The sequence below is a fragment of the Diplotaxodon limnothrissa genome, linkage group LG6, assembly GCF_057381915.1.
Source record: "Diplotaxodon limnothrissa isolate DT_005_m linkage group LG6, D_limnothrissa_male_GT1.1, whole genome shotgun sequence".
Classification (NCBI taxonomy): Eukaryota; Metazoa; Chordata; class Actinopteri; order Cichliformes; family Cichlidae; genus Diplotaxodon; species Diplotaxodon limnothrissa.
The window spans coordinates 20,192,379-20,210,903 of NC_140601.1; the positions used below are offsets into that span (position 1 = coordinate 20,192,379).

General features: G+C 42.9%; 1 pseudogene; it reads left to right on the forward strand.

The window, feature by feature from the left end:
• Positions 1 to 1,456: 1,456 nt before the first annotated feature.
• On the forward strand, positions 1,457 to 17,840 carry LOC146630448 (arachidonate 12-lipoxygenase, 12R-type-like; annotated as a pseudogene).
• The last annotated feature ends 685 nt before the right edge of the window (positions 17,841 to 18,525 follow it).

Consider the following 18,525-nt stretch of genomic DNA (forward strand, 5'->3'; position numbering starts at 1 on the left):
AGTAACACACTACAACGGCAGGGAATCAAATCCCGCAGTGCCAGACGTGTTCCGCTGCTGAAGCCAGTGCATGTCCAGGCACATCTGAAGTTTGCCAGAGAGCACATGGATGATACAGCAGAGGATTGGGAGAATGTCATGTGGTCAGATGAAACCAAAGTAGAACTTTTTGGTATAAACTCAACTCGTCGTGTTTGGAGGAAGAAGAATACTGAGTTGCATCCCAAGAACACCATACCTACTGTGAAGCATGGGGGTGGAAACATCATGCTATGGGGCTGTTTTTCTGCCAAGGGGACAGGACGACTGATCCGTGTTAAGGACAGAATGAATGGGGCCATGTATCGTGAGATTTTGAGCCAAAACCTCCTTCCATCAGTGAGAACTTTGAAGATGAAACGAGGCTGGGTCTTCCAACATGACAATGATCCAAAACACACCGCCCGGGCAACAAAGGAGTGGCTCCGTAAGAAGCATTTGAAAGTCCTGGAGTGGCCTAGCCAGTCTCCAGACCTCAACCCCATAGAAAATCTGTGGCGGGAGTTGAAAGTCCGTGTTGCTCGGCGACAGCCCCAAAACATCACTGCTCTCGAGAAGATCTGCATGGAGGACTGGGCCAAAATACCAGCTACTGTGTGTGCAAACCTGGTAAAGACCTATAGTAAACGTTTGACCTCTGTTATTGCCAACAAAGGTTATGTTACAAAGTATTGAGTTGTATTTTTGTTATTGACCAAATACTTATTTTCCACCCTGATTTACGAATAAATTCTTTACAAATCCTACCATGTGGATTCATGGATTTTTTTTCCACATTCTGTCTCTCACAGTTGAAGTGTACCTCTGGTGCAAATTACTGACCTCTGTCATCATTTTAGGTGGGGGAACTTGCACAATCGGTGGCTGACTAAATACTTTTTTGCCCCACTGTATATGTATATATATGTGTAAACTTTGTGTTTCTATTCTTTTTTTCAACTGATTAATTATTATATAACTCCTAAAATGTTACAGCCTTTTTAGGTTTTAGATGTGTCCTTGAACCATCACAGCTGATTTAAATGGCTAAATTACCTCCTCAACATTTCTCGAAGTTTTCCAGAGGCCTGGTAATGAACTAATCATTTGATTCATGTGTGTTGACCCAGGGGGATATCTGGGATAGCTTCCCCCCCTGGCCTAAATAAATAAAAAGAGAAGTTGTGGAGGCGATACAGAGCAATTATTCTGAAGAACTTCTTCTTGTCATTGATAAAGGTAAGAGATCTTTTCACTGGATTTCAGTCAGAAACTATGGGTGGAAAAAAAAAATAAAAAGTTCAACATAATCTCTTAAATTTCTTTTCCATTGTCCTTTTCATTGTGATGCCACAATTGTAAATGTTTACATTTCCAAATCAGTGCTATAGGATCATAACTTCTTCCCACCAGGATTTGACCACATTCAAGAGGAAAAATGGTGCAGTATGAAGTGGCCGTGCTCACTGGTGATCGCCTTAATTCCACTACTCTTAACAATGTCTTCATTAAGCTGGTGGGCACAGATGGGGAGAGTGATCGCACGTGGCTCATGGGCTTGAAAGGGGCTACATCCTTCGTCAGAGGAGCCGTAAGTCTGAAATATGCATCTTCATCATTAAAAGTTTCTCAGGTTTCATGAGCTTATGAAACCTGAGCTTATACAGATTTTATACAGATTTTAGCTTTACAGCTCCTGAAAACTGGAATACAAATGCTGTCCAGTTATAGCTGAATATCCTAATACTAAACCTAAAGCTTAAATATATTTAACCTTAAAATTAAGCATTACAGCATATTCTTTGTCTGCTGGGATTAATTTAAAAAAAATTAAACTATTGCATATGTTGCAGAGAAAATCATGTCTTACTGCAATTAACATCCTCATTATTCTGCTGTTGCTTTGTTTCAATGGCTGAGATGCATATGCAGAGAAAATACCTCACTCCATGAAGGCAAAAGACCCATCGTCACTGCCATAGGAGGTTCAGTTCTCCTTCACCAAAAATTCAGTTTTTCTTCACTGCTTCCACAGGGTGAAGTTCTAATATTATAGAACAAATACACAAGAAACAAACATGTGTCTCTCTTTACTTATCAAAAGTATATTAAGTATCACAATCAAGTTAAATAAATGTGCTCTTCTGTTTCAGACTGACTGAGCTGAAGCTGAAGGGACTGGATAACTGTAAGAAGAAGTGGGATAATATTGACAGCATCAATCGAGTGTTGTGCTGCAAAAAGACTGACATATCAGGTAATTAACATCATAGCATAATGGAGTCCTTGTACTGTATGAACAATAATATGTACTTAGCTGTTACTCTAAAATTATTCCTAGAATAAGCTGCTAGCATAATGACTAATGGCAGTATGTGTTCATTTGTTGTTGTTTTTTAATCTGATCTTGGAAGAATGTGAAGCCCTATTTTACATTAATGATAAGTGTTTAAAAATGTAAAGAATGTGTATCAACACATTTACAGAAAGGTCTTACCTTTTTTTATATTTGATATAACATTTAAGACATGAAGTCAGAAATTGAATTTGTTTCTTTTTCACAGAATATGTTCATGAACACTGGAAAGAGGATGCTTTCTTTGGCTACCAGTTTCTAAATGGTGTCAACCCCATGTTGATTCAGCTTTGTACAGCCCTGCCCAGTAACTTCCCTGTCACTGATGACATGGTCTTTCCCCATGGCCAGTGCACCCTTGCAGATGAAATGAAGGTGACTGTCTCTTATGCAAAAGGAGAAAGAATTTTTTCTTGTATCAGTTTATTCTGCCCTCACTGCTACACTGGATACAGTTATGCAGATAGATAAACTCCTCGACAACTGACAGGTGTATCGTCCCTTTTATTGACGCTGCCTTCAATTATCAACAGAGTGAAACTACAAACAGAAGAAATAAGCAATATTCAGCCTATATATTCACACGATAATGCAAATCAGTTGGCTAAACTAGCTAACATTGGAAAGAAAGTAAATCTGAATACAGTACACCTTTAACCATAAAAGTGCATAAATAATAGCCAATATAGTTGCATTAACTCTTGTTCAACTTAAATACTCACAAGCGATGCTTTCTGTAAAACAACGAAGAGGATGGATGCAGATGTTTATCTGAACAACATGCTGAGTCAGTCTTTTCTCAAAGTGTGCTGCATTACTAACTCTACAGCTAATAACAAACAAATCTTGGCATGAAAGAACTGTAGCGACTCTTGCTGGTGGGAAGAAGAACTACACCAGCACACTCCCCGTCTGACATCTATTGGATGTCATCACCATCTTTAAGGATCAATGTCTCTATTAGTATTTCGCAGCAGGAGTACAGTCTCTGTCACTGGTCTTAAGAAGGTTTTAGATATTCCTCCAGAAGTGACCTTTACCTCAATCTTTCTGACATGTCCGTCTTGGCTAGGAAAGGTCTCAACAACCACCCCCATGGGCCAGTGGTTTCTTTTAGCTCGACTGTCCTTTAGAAGAACTAGATCTCCCTTTTGAAGGTTTTGACTCACAGATTGCCATTTTCTTCGCTCTTGGAGTGTCGGCAGGTACTGTGTTTTCCAACGGTGCCAGAAGACATTTGAAAGATGTTGCACTTGTCTCCATTGGCGTCCGAACATATCTTTATTGTCAAAGTGTCCGGGTGGTGTAGGTGGTAATCCAGTTTTCTGCGTAAGGAGGGTAGCAGGCGTAAGAAGAAGGGGGCAATCTGGATCTGATGAGACTGGTAGTAGCGGTCGAGAGTTTACAATAGCGGTTACCTCTGCTAGAAGGGTAACGAGAACCTCATGGGTCAACAGGCGAACTGAGTTGACAGTTAGCATAGAGTCCAGTATGCGCTTCACGATGCCGATCATGCGCTCCCAACTTCCTCCCATATGAGAACTATGAGGAGGGTTGAAGATCCATGTGCATTCATTCTTGGATAAAAAGTCTTGAATTTCCTGGTTGCCGCAGTGTTTTGAAGTTATTCCGAGCTCCTTGCACGCTCCCAGAAAGTTGGTCCCACAGTCGGACCTCAGCTGCTTTACTGGTCCTCGGATAGAGATGAATCGTCTCAGAGCATGGATAAGACTAGACGACTCCATCGTCTCGATGACCTCAACATGAATGGCCCTGATGCCCAAGCAGGTGAAGATGACGGCCCAGCGTTTACTGCTAGCAAGGCCTCCTCTTGTTCTCCGAGAGCTTATTGTCCACGGTCCAAAGACGTCAACTCCGACGTAAGTGAACGGGGGGCAGACTGTCACACGATCGATGGGTAAGTCTGACATTTTTTGCGTTTCTGTGTTCCACCTGAGCTTGCGGCAAATTACACAGTGGTGGATGACTGAACTGATGCTCCGTTTCCCACCAACAATCCAGAAGCCAGCGGATCTCATGGCTCCCTCTGTGAAATGGCGCCCCTGGTGCTGCACCTGTTGGTGGTAGTGTCGGATTAGTAAAGTAGTTAAATGGTGGTTGCCTGGGATGATAATGGGGTGTGCTTCGTCGCTTTCCATGCTGGCTTGTGAAAGGCGACCACCAACCCTGAGACAGTCTGCATTGTCTTTGAAAGGAGAGAGTTTTCTGAGAAGGCTCTGTTTTGGAATGTCTTTTTGGGCTTGAAGACATGTGAAGATGTCAGGGTAAACCTCGTGTTGAAGACCACTCAGAACAACGCTCTTTGCCTTACTGTAATCTTCTGGACTAAGACTTTTGCAGATATGCCAGCCATGACACCCTTTTGGGGGAGTGCTATTCCTGTAACACCTTGCAATATGAATGAGCCTTGCTATTGCTCTCAACAGTGACCCCCAAGTAGAGAAAGACGAAAATCGTCTCGTTTCGAGGAAAGAAGCCACGACATTGGTTGAAAGTGATGTCACTGTTGGACGGATCTCAGGATCTGATTCAGGATTGACTAGTTCAAAGGTATGTTTAGTCACTTCAGGAGTTGCTCTCAGTAGGTAATCTGGTCCTTTGAGCCATGTGCTTGATGAGAGTGCACTAGCTGGGATTGATCTTGAAGCTATGTCGGCTGGGTTAAGCTCTGTTGGAACGTAGTTCCACTGCTCTGGGTTGGACGATTTTCGAATCCTCTGTACGCGATTGCATACATAGACGTAGAATCGTCTGGATTCATTCTGTATGTATCCAAGTACCACTCTGCTGTCTGTGAAAAATCTTGTAGAATGGAAGGGAACATCAATTTCCTCTGTGATAATGTCAGCAATCTCGACAGCAAGAACAGCTGCACATAGCTCGAGCCTGGGGATTGTTATTTCTTGCTGCGGTGCGAGTTTTGCTTTGCCAAACATGAATCCCAGTTCATTGTTGCCTTCTGAGTCTGTTAGCTTGACATAGGCTACTGCAGCGATAGCTTTTGTAGACGCGTCACAGAATATACAGAGCTCCCTTTTTTCTGCACCATTGAAGGATATAGAGGTGTACATTCTCGGTATTCTGACTTCTTCGAGAAGTTTCAGGGACTCTTTCCATGCACTCCACTCTTGGAGCAACTTTTCTGGGAGTGGATCATCCCATTGACATATGTCTGTGGAAAGTTCTCTAAGGAGAGCTCTGCCTTTGATGCTGACCGGAGCTGCAAACCCGAGAGGGTCAAACAGACTGTTGACAACTGAAAGTACCCCTCTGCGGGTATAGGGCTTCTCAGCAGTGGACGCTTGAAACGTGAATTTGTCTGTTGCAATGTCCCAGCTTATTCCAAGGCTTCTTTGCATAGGTGGAATGTCAGCTCCTAAGTCGAGGTCTTTTAGACCTTTGGCTAGATCGTTTTTGTGGAATGCTTTCATTACGTCCACATCATTGGATGCAATCTTGTGTAGCCTCAGATTAGATGAAGCCATAGTGTCTTGAGCGTTTTGCATAACAACAATGGCATCAGTACTTGATTGGAAGGAGGCAAGACAATCATCTACGTAAAAATGTCGTTCCACCAGATGTTGTGTAGTGACGTCTTGCTTGTCTCGGTCCTCTGATGCCCTTCTGAGTCCGTAAGTTGCAACCGCGGGCGACGGGCTGTTGCCAAAGACATGTACAGTCATTCTGTATTCCACGATCGGTTGATCCATGTCATTGTTTTGGTGCCAGAGGAATCTCAAAAAGTTCCGGTGGTCCTCCCTGACCACGAAGCAATGGAACATTTGTTTGATATCGGCTGTGACTGCCACCTTTTCTTCACGGAGTCGCATCAACACACCCAACAAGCTATTGTTGAGGTTGGGCCCAGTAAGAAGAACATCGTTGAGGGATACTCCATTGTGTTGTGCGCTTGAGTCGAAGACAATGCGTATTTGTTCCGGTTTGCGCGGGTGGTACACGCCGAAGAAGGGGAGGTACCAGCACTCTTCTTCTTTAGTGAGTGGTGGCGCTATCTCAGCATGGCCATTGTCAAACAAAGTTTGCATAAAGTCTGTAAACTGACCTTTTACCTGAGGGCGTTTGTTCAGCATGTGGCGTACCGATGTAAGGCGTTGCATAGCCTGCCGCTTATTGTTCGGCAGCCGTGGCCTGGGTGAACGAAAAGGTAGTGGCGCGACCCAACTGTTAGCACTGTCCTGGTAGACTTCCTTATCCATTATCTGTAAAAAGGCCCTTTCCTCCTGTGAGTAGCCGAGGCTCTCGTCCAAACTTGTTTGTTTGAAAACTGTTTCTCCAATCGAAGAGTGCTTTCTTCGCATTGGGGTGTTGACCTTGTTGTAGCCTTGCGAGTTGAAACTTTCCTTTACCTGAATGGCATTTTTGCATGGAAGGAAGTGACTTGGACGACCATTGTCTAAGATGTTCGTTTTGAAAATGTTAGCACGCACGGGTTTGTGAGCTCCACCCAGGCAAACGTTGCCAATGATCACCCATCCAAGAGCTAGTTTCTGTGCAAATGGCGCATTTGGAGGTCCATTGCGCTGGTCGAGAACTTTGTGTGCTTGAATAACGTCCCTTCCAATGAGCAGCAGGATCTGAGCACTCTGGTCGAGAGCCGGGATTTCGGTTGCGATTTCCTGAAGGTGGGTGTGGTTTCGAGCAGCTTCAGCTGTGGGAATCTCACTGCGATTGTCGGGTAGCATATCACACTCGATAAGTGTCTGGAGCTCAAGACGTGACGTGCAATCTGCCGATTCCACAATGAAGTTAAAAGCTCTCCTCCCTGTCACTTCCTCCAATCCAGCACAGGTTCTCAATTTATATGGAAATGAGTTTCTTGTGATGCCAAATGTGTCAAAAACCGATGATTTTGCGAGTGACCTGTTGCTTTGGTCGTCTAGGATGGCATAGGCCTTAAGTTTCTTTTCAGGTGAGTTCTTTGGGTAAATGAACACAAGGCAGATCTTGGCACATGAGTGACTTTCAAATTCACTTCCACATACTTGTGTGCATGTCGAGATAGCTGTGGGCCGTGCTGCATTGCGCTCCCCGCCGTCAACTGTTACCGGCTCTGCAATAGTAGCTGTCGCAGTAGTCGTTGATGCCAGTCCCGGATGAAGAGCTGTAATGTGTAATTTTGAATCACATTCTGTACAATGTATTTCTGACTTACATGTCTTTGCCTGGTGGTTTGTAGAAGCACAGCATCTGAAGCATATCATGTTTTTCTTGAGATAGGCCTTTCGCTCCTCCAGTGGCATTTCCCTGAATGCTCTGCATTTTTTGAGAGCATGAGGTCTTTTGTGGATAGGACATTCCTTATTTGGGTCCTCAATGTTTGTAGGAGTTGATTTCGGCTCCGTACTGACAACTTCGGTTCTGATGACTGAGATAGGTTCTCTTTTAGCGTGTTTTTCGTAAAGTTTATTCGTCTTTGAAAGGGCAGGAGGAGGCGGCACAGACTGCCTAAAGCTGGGGTCGTTGCGCATTTTTGCTTCTCTACTGATGAAGGCCACAAATGCAGAGAATGGTGGAAATGACACGCAATGGTCCTCTTTGTATTTAGAACCATAGTTCATCCATTTTTCTTGCATAGCATAGGGGAGTTTTTCCACCACTGGATTAATGCCTCTCGCTGTATCGAGGTAGAGTAGACCTGGAATGTAACCTTCACTCTTTGCGGCATCTATTTCTAGGAGCAGGTCCTGTAGTTCTCTCAACAGTTGTGGATCTTTGTATGAGATTTTTGGGAAACGGTCCAATCTGTCGAGCAGTGCGTTCTCTATAGCTTCGGGGGAGCCGTAGCACTCATTTAATCTTTCCCACACCTTAGCAAGTCCTTCAGAGGGATTGTTAATATGCACAGCTCTTAAACGATATGCATATTGCACTGATTCTGTGCCAAGCCATTTAATCAGCAAATCCAGTTCCTCACTGGCCGTTAGGTTTAAGTCACAAATTGCATTCTCAAACGAAGATTTCCATCCCCAGTAATCTCCTGCCTTGTCACTGAACCTTCGGAGGCCACCGGTGAGTAAGTCGCGTCTTGCCAGAAACCTGGCTATGTCAGAAATGTTTCCTTGTTGCATGCTCACCTTATGTTCAAATCTCGGTGAAGTACCTGGTGACATTTTCTGCATTAATTTCGGAGACTGGGAAACGTTTTCTCCTTTGTCAGTACTCAGAGGTTGAAGGACATATTCCTTTAAGGTGTCCGACCTGGTTGGCTCTTGTTTTGGCGTGAGGAATGTGACATTTGGTGCAGGCATTGAATTATACTCGGTATGGCCAATTGGGCTTGTGCTGTCTTTGATGATGAGCTGGTCTTTCACATAGTTAAAGGTGCGTTCCAAAGTGTCAACCCTTTGAGGTACACTCACGTGTTCAAATTCAAATTCAAATTTTATTTGTCACGTACACAGTCATACACAGTACGATATGTAGTGAAATGCTTGGACAACTGCTCATGACCTAAAGAAAACAAAAAAGGAAAGGCTATGAATAAGATATATAAAAAATATGAAAAATTAAAAAGGGTAAATTTAACTAGGAAGGAATAAAATATAAATTAAGGTTAAAAATGAAATAACTGTACAACACAAATTAGAATGAAGGGTAAATTTAACTGGGAAGAATAAGATAAAATATATAAATTAAAGTTGAAAATAAAATAACTGTACAACAAAATACACAATACACAATATAGAACTATATAAGAATGTATGAAGAAATCTAAATATAAATAAATATATACACAATAACAGCAGCTGTACAAGTATTAACTGGAAATGAAGAATATAGTGACCAGTGTTGTGCAAAAACAAAGTCCAGAAAGTCCAGTGTGTGTGTAAGAACCATATGTGTGGGTCAGTACTGTGTGGTGGTGTGATTGAGAGACCGTATCGCCTGCGGGAAGAAGCTCCTCCTCAGTCTCTCTGTGTTGGTCTTCAGGGAGCGGAATCGCTTTCCTGACCTCAACAGAGAGAACAGTCTGTTGTTGGGATGGCTGAGGTCCTTCACGATCTTCCTGGCCTTGGTCCAGCACCGCCTGCTGTAGATTGAGTGCAGGTCAGGGAGCTCGGAGCGGATGGTGCGCTCAGCTGACCGCACAACCCTCTGTAGAGCTCGTCTGTCCTGCATGGTGCTGTTCCCGAACCAGGTTAAGATGTTTCCCGCCAGGATGCTCTCTATGGTGCACAAGTAAAAGTTCCTGAGCACCTTGGAGGGCAGTTGGAAGTCTCTCAAGCGTCTGAGGTGGTAGAGACGCTGTCGGGCCTTTTTCACCACGGCGTTGATGTGACAGGACCATGACAGGTCCTGCGTGATGTGAACTCCGAGGTATTTGAAGCTGTCCACTCTCTCCACTGGGCACTCATTGATGACGGGGGTCTGGTAGTTCCTCTCCTGCTTAGTGCTGAAGTCCACTATCAGCTCCTTTGTCTTACTGACGTTTAGAAGGAGGTTGTTCCTCTGGCACCAGTTCTCCAGATTCCTAATCTCCTTCACGTAGGCCGTCTCGTTGTTATCAGAGATCAGGCCCACCACAACGGTGTCGTCAGCAAACTTGATGATGGTGGTGGAGCTGGTAGTGGCCACACAGTCATATGTGTACAAAGAGTACAGCAGGGGGCTCAGAACACACCCCTGGGGGGCTCCAGTGCTGAGAGTGGTGGAGGCTGAGACATGTCCGCCCATCCTTACTGCCTGTGGTCTGCCAGTTAGGAAGTTGGAGATCCACTGACACATAGATGAGCTGAGTCCCAGATGCTCCAGCTTGGTGGTGAGTGTGGAGGGAATTATGGTATTAAATGCAGAGCTGTAGTCTATGAAGAGCATTTTAACATAATTCCCCCTTCTAGTGTCCAAGTGAGTGAGTGATGTGTGGAGGAGATGAGAGATGGCATCGTCTTTTTTTTTTTTAATTCATATTTTTATTAAGGTTTCAAAAGCAGGCATTCACAGTATGTACATCATGTAAGCATTCTTCATACTTAGGTTATCTGCCTTAAATACTGAAATAGTATTTTAATTTACATCCAAGTCATAAGGGAAGAATACTTACAACGATAGAAGTAATTGAAACCATCACATAATCCGAAAATCAAAAAACAAAAAACAAAACTAACAAACCTAAGAAAAGAGAAAAAAAAAAAAAAAAAAAAAAAAAAGAAACAAAAAAAAAAAAAAAAAACAAAAAAAAAACAAACAAAAAAAAAAAACAAGGATGTGTTGGTATGGGGTGATCCTATAAATATATATACATACATCATAATTATTGGTTTGTAATAGTAAAATCTGGCCTATGAGGCGTGATATATTTAACCCAGTTTTCCCAATATGATGTAAATTTCTCCAGCTTGTGGTTAACAGAAGCTGTTATCTTTTCCATGTTATAAATTTCCATTGTGATTTCCATCCATGTACTTATGTTTGGGCTCTCTGGGGATAACCATTTTCTGGTGATATTCTTTTTACAGGCCACCAATAAAATATTTATTAAATGTTTATCATATTTAGGCCATTCCTGAGGTATATATCCAAAGAACATAGTCTTACTCTCGAGAGGTATTTCACGTTTAAAGATATCCTGTAAGGCATTATGTATTTCTCTCCAATAATCCCTCAAGATTGAGCAGTCCCAGAAAATATGGTAATGATTTGCACTTTGATTTCCACAGTTCCTCCAACAAGCAGGGGGGTTATCATCATAATGAGACTTCTGAGAAGGTGTTATAAAGTATCTAATTAGGCACTTCCAGCCAAATTCCCTCCACTTTTGTGAGCTGGTACACATCCACTGATATCTCCATATTGCCGTCCATTCTTCCTCTAATATTTTTATCCCTCCTTCCTTCTCCCATTTTGTTCTAATATATGAAGTCGAATGTGGTTTCAAATCCATTAGACCCTTATAGAGACATGATACAATTCTATCAATAGTTTCTGAGTTATAGCTTTTTATAAACAGTTCCATCAAGCGTGTGTTTATCATTGTTACGTTTCTCATCTTCGTGTCGGCATAGTGCCTTAACTGCAGATATCGATAGAAGTCTTCTTTTTCTAATGAAAATGTTTTTCTAAGCATGTCAAAGCTGAACAATTTTCCATCCTTCATTATACTGCACAGGGCTGTTATGCCCTTACCTGTCCAGTCCTTGAATCTAGAATCCAGTTCATTAGGTTTGAACTCTGAGTCGTAAGCACACCATTTAAGAACTGTAATATTGGTCTCGAGTTTATATTCCTTTATAATAGTTCTCCATGTTTTAAGGGTCCTTTTCACCCACATGTTATCAGTATTTTTTATATAGGTTTGTAAGTTATTGTCAGCTAGAGTTGCCTGAATAGGTATAGACAGCATTTGTTCCTCAATGGTTTTCCATTGGGCAGTGTATGATTGGTTACACCAGCATATTATTGCTCTCATCTGCGCTGCAAAATAATAATATCTGAGGTCAGGGAGGCCCCATCCTCCCTTTTGCTTAGCCAGCTGTAGTGTTTTAAGGCGAACCCTTGGTCTTTTACCTTGCCATATATATCTAGATAACATTTTATCCCACTCATTAAATTGACTTTGGTTAATCTCTATTGGTAGGGTTTGAAATAGATACAAAAATCTTGGCAATACATTCATTTTAATAGAATCAATTCTTGAATTAAAACTAAAGAAAGGAATTAAATTCCATCTTACTATATCTTCCTTTATTTTTTTGTATAAGGGTAGGTAGTTCTGTTCGAATAGTTTTGTAAGGTCTTTCGGTAAATTTATGCCTAAATATTTAAAACACTCCGTTTGCCATACCAGAGAGTAGCTACATTTTATTTCTTCTGGTGGGCTGTAGTTATATGAGAGTAGCTGGGTTTTACCTATATTAATTTTATAGCCTGATAATTGGCCGTATTGTTGGGTGTCCAAGGTAAATCAAAATGTCATCCGCGTAGCAAGCCAGTTTATATTGTGTCCCTTTGATAAAAATTCCCTTAATGTCCTTATTTTGCCTGATGGATTGAGCTAGTGGTTCCAAGTATAGTGCAAAAAGTAACGGTGACCATGCACAGCCCTGTCTAGTGCCCCTTTTTAGGGTAAAACTGTTGGATAGGCATCCATTAATTTTGATCCTGGCTGTAGGATTATCATATAATGCTTATATCGTTTTAATAATCATATCATGAAAGCCAAATTTATATAGTACCCTGTAGAGGAACTTCCAATTGACAGAGTCAAAGGCTTTTTCAGCGTCTACACTCATCACAATTGCTTTGATTTTGTGTTTTTGTATATGGTCCATAATGTGTAGAGATGGCATCGTCTGTGGAACGATTTGGACGGTAAGCGAACTGTAGTGGGTCCAGTGTGTCTGGTAGTGAAGAAATGATGAAGTCTCTGACCAGGCGTTCAAAGCACTTCATCACTACTGAGGTGAGGGCTACAGGGCGATAGTCATTGAGAGAAGCAGGGTGGGGTTTCTTCGGGACAGGAACAATGATGGACTCTTTGAAGCATGTGGGGATCACCGACTGAGATAGAGAGATGTTGAATATCTCAGTGAACACAGGAGCTAGCTGGTATGCGCAGTCTCTTAGGATACGACCTGGGATGCCGTCTGGTCCTGCTGCTTTCCTGGTGTTCACTCTCTTGAAGGCTCTCCTTACTTCATGCTCGGAGATGACGAGCACGTTTCCGGTGCTGGCAGTATCTTCCTGTCTGCAGCCGTTAGCGCCGCTAACACTAGCATTGTTGGAGACCTTAGCTGAAGCCTCGAAGCGAGCATAGAAAGTGTTCAGCTCGTCTGCCAAAGTCACGGCCGCGTTCGTCATACCGGTTGTTGGTGCTTTATAGTCCGTTATTGTCCTTAGTCCCCGCCACAGGCTCCTAGAGTCACTCTGTTGGAGTTGTGACTCTAGTTTCCTCCCGTAGCGCTGCTTCGCCTCTTTCACCGCCCTCCGCACGTTATATGACGCGGCTTTGTACGGGTCCATGTCCCCCGTCATGAGTCCCGTGTTGTAGGCAGCGGTGCGGGATCTCAGAGTGTCGCGGATGGTTTTATCCACCCACGGCTTCTGGTTGGGAAACGTTGTGATAGTCTTTGTCTCCACGGTATCATCCGCTAGTTTCCCGATGAATCCCACAACCGCTTCCGTAAACACGTTGACGTCATCGTCGGAGCTGTTTCTGAACATGCCCCAGTCTGCGTCATCGAGTGCGTCCTGTAACGCGGCCACTGATTGATCCGTCCAGCGTGCGACCTTCCTCTGAACCGGAACTTCCTGTTTCAGCCTTTGTTTGTATTTTGGCATGAGGAAGATGGCGGCGTGATCAGATTTGCCAAACGGGGGGCGGGATTGTGCCTTGTAGCCGTCCTTGACCGTAGTGTAGCAGTGGTCCAGTGTCCTTTCACCCCTGGTGGGGCAGGTGATGTGTTGATAAAAGTTCGGCGCTGCGCGTTTGAGGTTGGCGCTATTAAAGTCCCCCGTCACAATAAGCGCAGCGTCCCGGTGTTGTGTCTGGTGCTGTGTGAGTGCCTCATGCAGCTCGCATAAGGCGGTGACCGTGTCCGCTTGTGGTGGAATATAAACGGCACTTACAATGACCGATGTAAATTCCCGAGGTAGATAAAAAGGACGACACATGATGGACAGTAGTTCCAGATTTGGTGTGCAGGAGCGTGTGAGAGGAACAACGTTCGCACTGTTGCACCAGTTGTTGTTCACCATTAAACACACGCCGCCTCCCCTTGACTTCCCCGAGTCCCGTGTCCTGTCCATGCGGTGAACCGAGAAGAACTCGGCCGGCTGGATGGCGTGGTCCGGCACCGCTGGGTTCAGCCATGTCTCGGTGAAGCAGAGGAGATTGCAGTCCCGAATGTCTCTCTGGAACTTTATCCTGGCCCTGAGGTCGTCAAGCTTGTTCTCCAGTGACTGGACGTTGGCGAGCAGGATGCTAGGCAGAGGTGTGCGGTGTGCACGAGCTCTCAGCCTGTTCCTGACGCCGGCTCGCTTCCCTCTAGGCCGCCACCGCTTCCCTTTGTTCTCCCTCGAGATCTCACTCGGCCAGCTCGGATCCGGAGTTAAAAACTTCGAATTGTGAGTACATTGTATACCAATAGAAACAAGAGTGTCACTGTCATACCTAATGTACCCAATGGTGATGATTTTGCCGATTTAGAAACGCTGAAAACTAACTTAAAAAACAAAGACAAAGAAAAAGTGGTCGGAGCAGTCGTGATGGCAGCCGACCTCACCGGCGCCATCTTCTTCTTCAAGATCTGTTCTTCTTCAAGATCATTGACTGCTGTTTCAAAAACTATTGCTTCGGCGTGTGCCGCTTCCGCGTCACGTTCTTGTTGGAGGGCTTGTAATGTGGCCTCTAGATGTGTTTCCTCTACTTTAAGCTCTGCTTTCTTAACTTGCATTTCGATTTCCTTTTTAGCGTATTCAGCTCTTTTGCGTGCTGCTTCAGCTTTGGCTCGAGCGTTTAGGGCGGCCATACTGGCAGATGACCTACTTGTACCTTTTGACCCATATGATTTCTCTGAACGGACAGATGATGCTTTATCTTGTCTTGCTTCAGACATGGTTGATGTAGCTGAGTTGACGTAACATCCAAAGGTTGTCTTGTAGAAGGACGCTTTTTCACTATTCTGCCCTCACTGCTACACTGGATACAGTTATGCAGATAGATAAACTCCTCGACAACTGACAGGTGTATCGTCCCTTTTATTGACGCTGCCTTCAATTATCAACAGAGTGAAACTACAAACAGAAGAAATAAGCAATATTCAGCCTATATATTCACACGATAATGCAAATCAGTTGGCTAAACTAGCTAACATTGGAAAGAAAGTAAATCTGAATACAGTACACCTTTAACCATAAAAGTGCATAAATAATAGCCAATATAGTTGCATTAACTCTTGTTCAACTTAAATACTCACAAGCGATGCTTTCTGTAAAACAACGAAGAGGACGGATGCAGATGTTTATCTGAACAACATGCTGAGTCAGTCTTTTCTCAAAGTGTGCTGCATTACTAACTCTACAGCTAATAACAAACAAATCTTGGCATGAAAGAACTGTAGCGACTCTTGCTGGTGGGAAGAAGAACTACACCAGCACACAGTTAGATCTTTTCTATAAATTCACTTTTACATGAGCAGATATTATATTCAGATTTCTACAATATCCTGAACTTTCAAACAGAAAGGGAACATATTCCTGTGTGACTACAAGCGTCTGGATGGAGTAAAAGCAAACACCATCAACGGGAAGAAGCAGTACTTGGTGGTGGCTCCTCTCGTCCTGCTCCACAAAGATCCTGATGATAAGCTAATGCCAATTGCTATTCAGGTAATTCAGACAGTAAGCTTTAATTTAATAATACACCCTTCCTTCTGCCCGAGCTTTAGCCTTGTGGAAAAAATCATCCCATAGTGATTTCCAGGTTGCAGAGTCTGACACGTAGATTGAAACGTGTCCATGGTGCATCCTCTGTACAAGGTAACTGACGTTTGCTATACCATTCATTTCAATGGTGTGGAAAGCATTTGTCCATAACGGATGGCATATTAATACCACCTATGAATTTCTTCACTATATAAAAAAGTGTACAAACAATATATTAAATGATCGTCTTGCTAATGTCGTTTCCTCTTCCCCTCAGCTTCTCAAACCTCACACACGCTACTCACCGCATGTCAACCTCTTAGCTCGAAGTCGTCTCATATCTGAGACTGGCAGTTTCACTCAGGTAAGCAGTAAAAACATTAACATTTTATGCGATGACCAGCACACTAAAGAATTGTTTCATTTTCAGTGTTATGTACAACATTTGTCTCTAACCGTGAGCTGCCCGTTCTCTAGTTTGTAGTATTGGGTGGAGAGGGCATGTTTACCATCCTGCAGAGGTCAGTGTCCTCAATGACCTACAGCTCCCTCTGTATGCCAGATGACATTGCTGAACGTGGCCTGGAGGCTGTGCCAAACTTCTACTACAGGGATGATGGACTAAAGATTTGGGATATCATCCACAGGTATCATTGTGTTCTTACTACTGGTGGTGGTGGTGTACTATTACTGGGTTGGGCAGACGTTTGCCTTCATTACTGCCTTAGTTATTTCTGGCATAGATTCAACAAGGTGCTGGAAACATTCTTCAGAGATTTTGATTCATGCTAACATGATAGCATCACACAGTTCCTGCCTGTCATGCATGCATGATCCAAAGCTCCCATTTCACTACATCCCAAAGATGCTCTATTGAGATCTGGTGACTCTGGAAGCCATCTATGTACACTGGACTTGCTGTTACTTTCAAACCAGTTTGCAATTTATTTTGAGCTTTGAGGTGCATTATCCTAATGGAAGCAGCCATGGATACACTGTGGTTATAATGGGATGGACATATTCAGCAACAATACTCAAACAGCTGGGACTAAGCTGCTCAAAATGTGCCAATAAAATGTCCCGCGCAACATTTCAAATACCAAACAAGAGCACTCAGACGGTGTAACTAACCCTGAAGAGCAACGGCTGTACTAAAACTTTTTATGATGTTTCATTATGACATGCTGACCTCAGCCTGTTTTTATTATGATATGATGACATCAGCGTGCTAACAATCAGGGTCACTGATTTCACATTTGGTGTGATCTTGACCTGATTTTCACCAAAATTAAAGCAGCTCAAGCTGTTATACGTATCTACCATTACACAAAATTTGAACACAAGACCTTGAAAACTGGATGCTAGATTCCTTAAAAACATGCAAACAAACGAACACAGTTACATAATCCCTGCGTTTGAAGGAGAATATCATTGCTAGGCTAAAGTCTTGAATTCTTGCGTTTTTCATATGATTCAGTTCATTTTGCTTCAAAACCCTTTTCTTAGAATCATGATTTTCAATAGTCTTTTAAACTACATTTTTAATCCTAAAATTCTCATTTCCTTTTGCTTAACTCACTGCAAAATTAAGTTCTTTCTATAATTGATTATCTAAAGCTTTATTTTTATTCAGCAGAACTGACATGGTGCAAGTCAGCAGTTCACAGAGAACCCCTGCTTATTATACAGCTCCACCCTGACATGGAAAAAAAAGAAAAAGATCAGACATGACTGTGTGGCTCATAAAAGCGGAAACATCACAGATGGATTTGGTATATTCACGGTCCGAGGTTGAACTGTTCTGCCCTGAGCATCACCAGCACGCATGTACTGGAAATAGGTTACATTTTTGAGGCGTCTATGCAGAGCCCAAACTAGGCTATGCTAAAAACAATACCTTAAAGACATTAAATTCATTCTGCTTCACCTGGGACGCAGCACAGGAGTATTTGCAGTTGTACCTCAACCCAGTATCACGGAAAAGGATGTAATAGACCCGCTGGGCTATCATGTGGATGTCACGCTTTGCCTCTCCAGACGTGATATGGATACGCATGCTTAACTTACCTAAGGAGCTTGGAAAGAAAGCAAATTGACTTCTTTAAATTTCTTAAAGGCATTTCACCTCTGGTTCTTCAGTTCTAAAACAAACTTTAATTCGTACCTGTGTCTCTCCATCGTTTGGCTTTTGACTTGATGAAGCTTCTCGGATATAAGGTGAAAACTACTTCAAGAAACATCAACCATAAGCTCCTTAGACTACCATGACCTGGATGACTGAGAACTTACAGACATGCTTAAGTTGCAATACCTTGCAGTAACAGAAGACGGCAATAATTTATTTAAAGCCAACATGAAAACAGTCATGGGCAAACCTTTAAGGAAACATTACTAATACATTTATATGTAAATACATATCAACCATCTAGCTTAATCTTACCTGGCATAGAAGGACCCTTGAAAGTACTTCATTCTTTAGAATAGCCCTTTGTAGAATAGCCCACACCTTGGTAAGTAGTGACTTGTTGGCTTTAAATAAATGATCGCCCCCTGCTGGTACTGCAACTTAAGCACGCAGGTGAAGAAGCAAAGTGTGACATCCACACGATTGACCAGCTGTTTCCACAACTCAGGTCAAATATTTTATATTTGAGTTATTTATTCAGTCATTTGGGTTTTGGTTCATCTTTTGTTAGTAACATGATTAGATGACATCTGAGTTCTGTTCATAGTATGCAACCTAATGA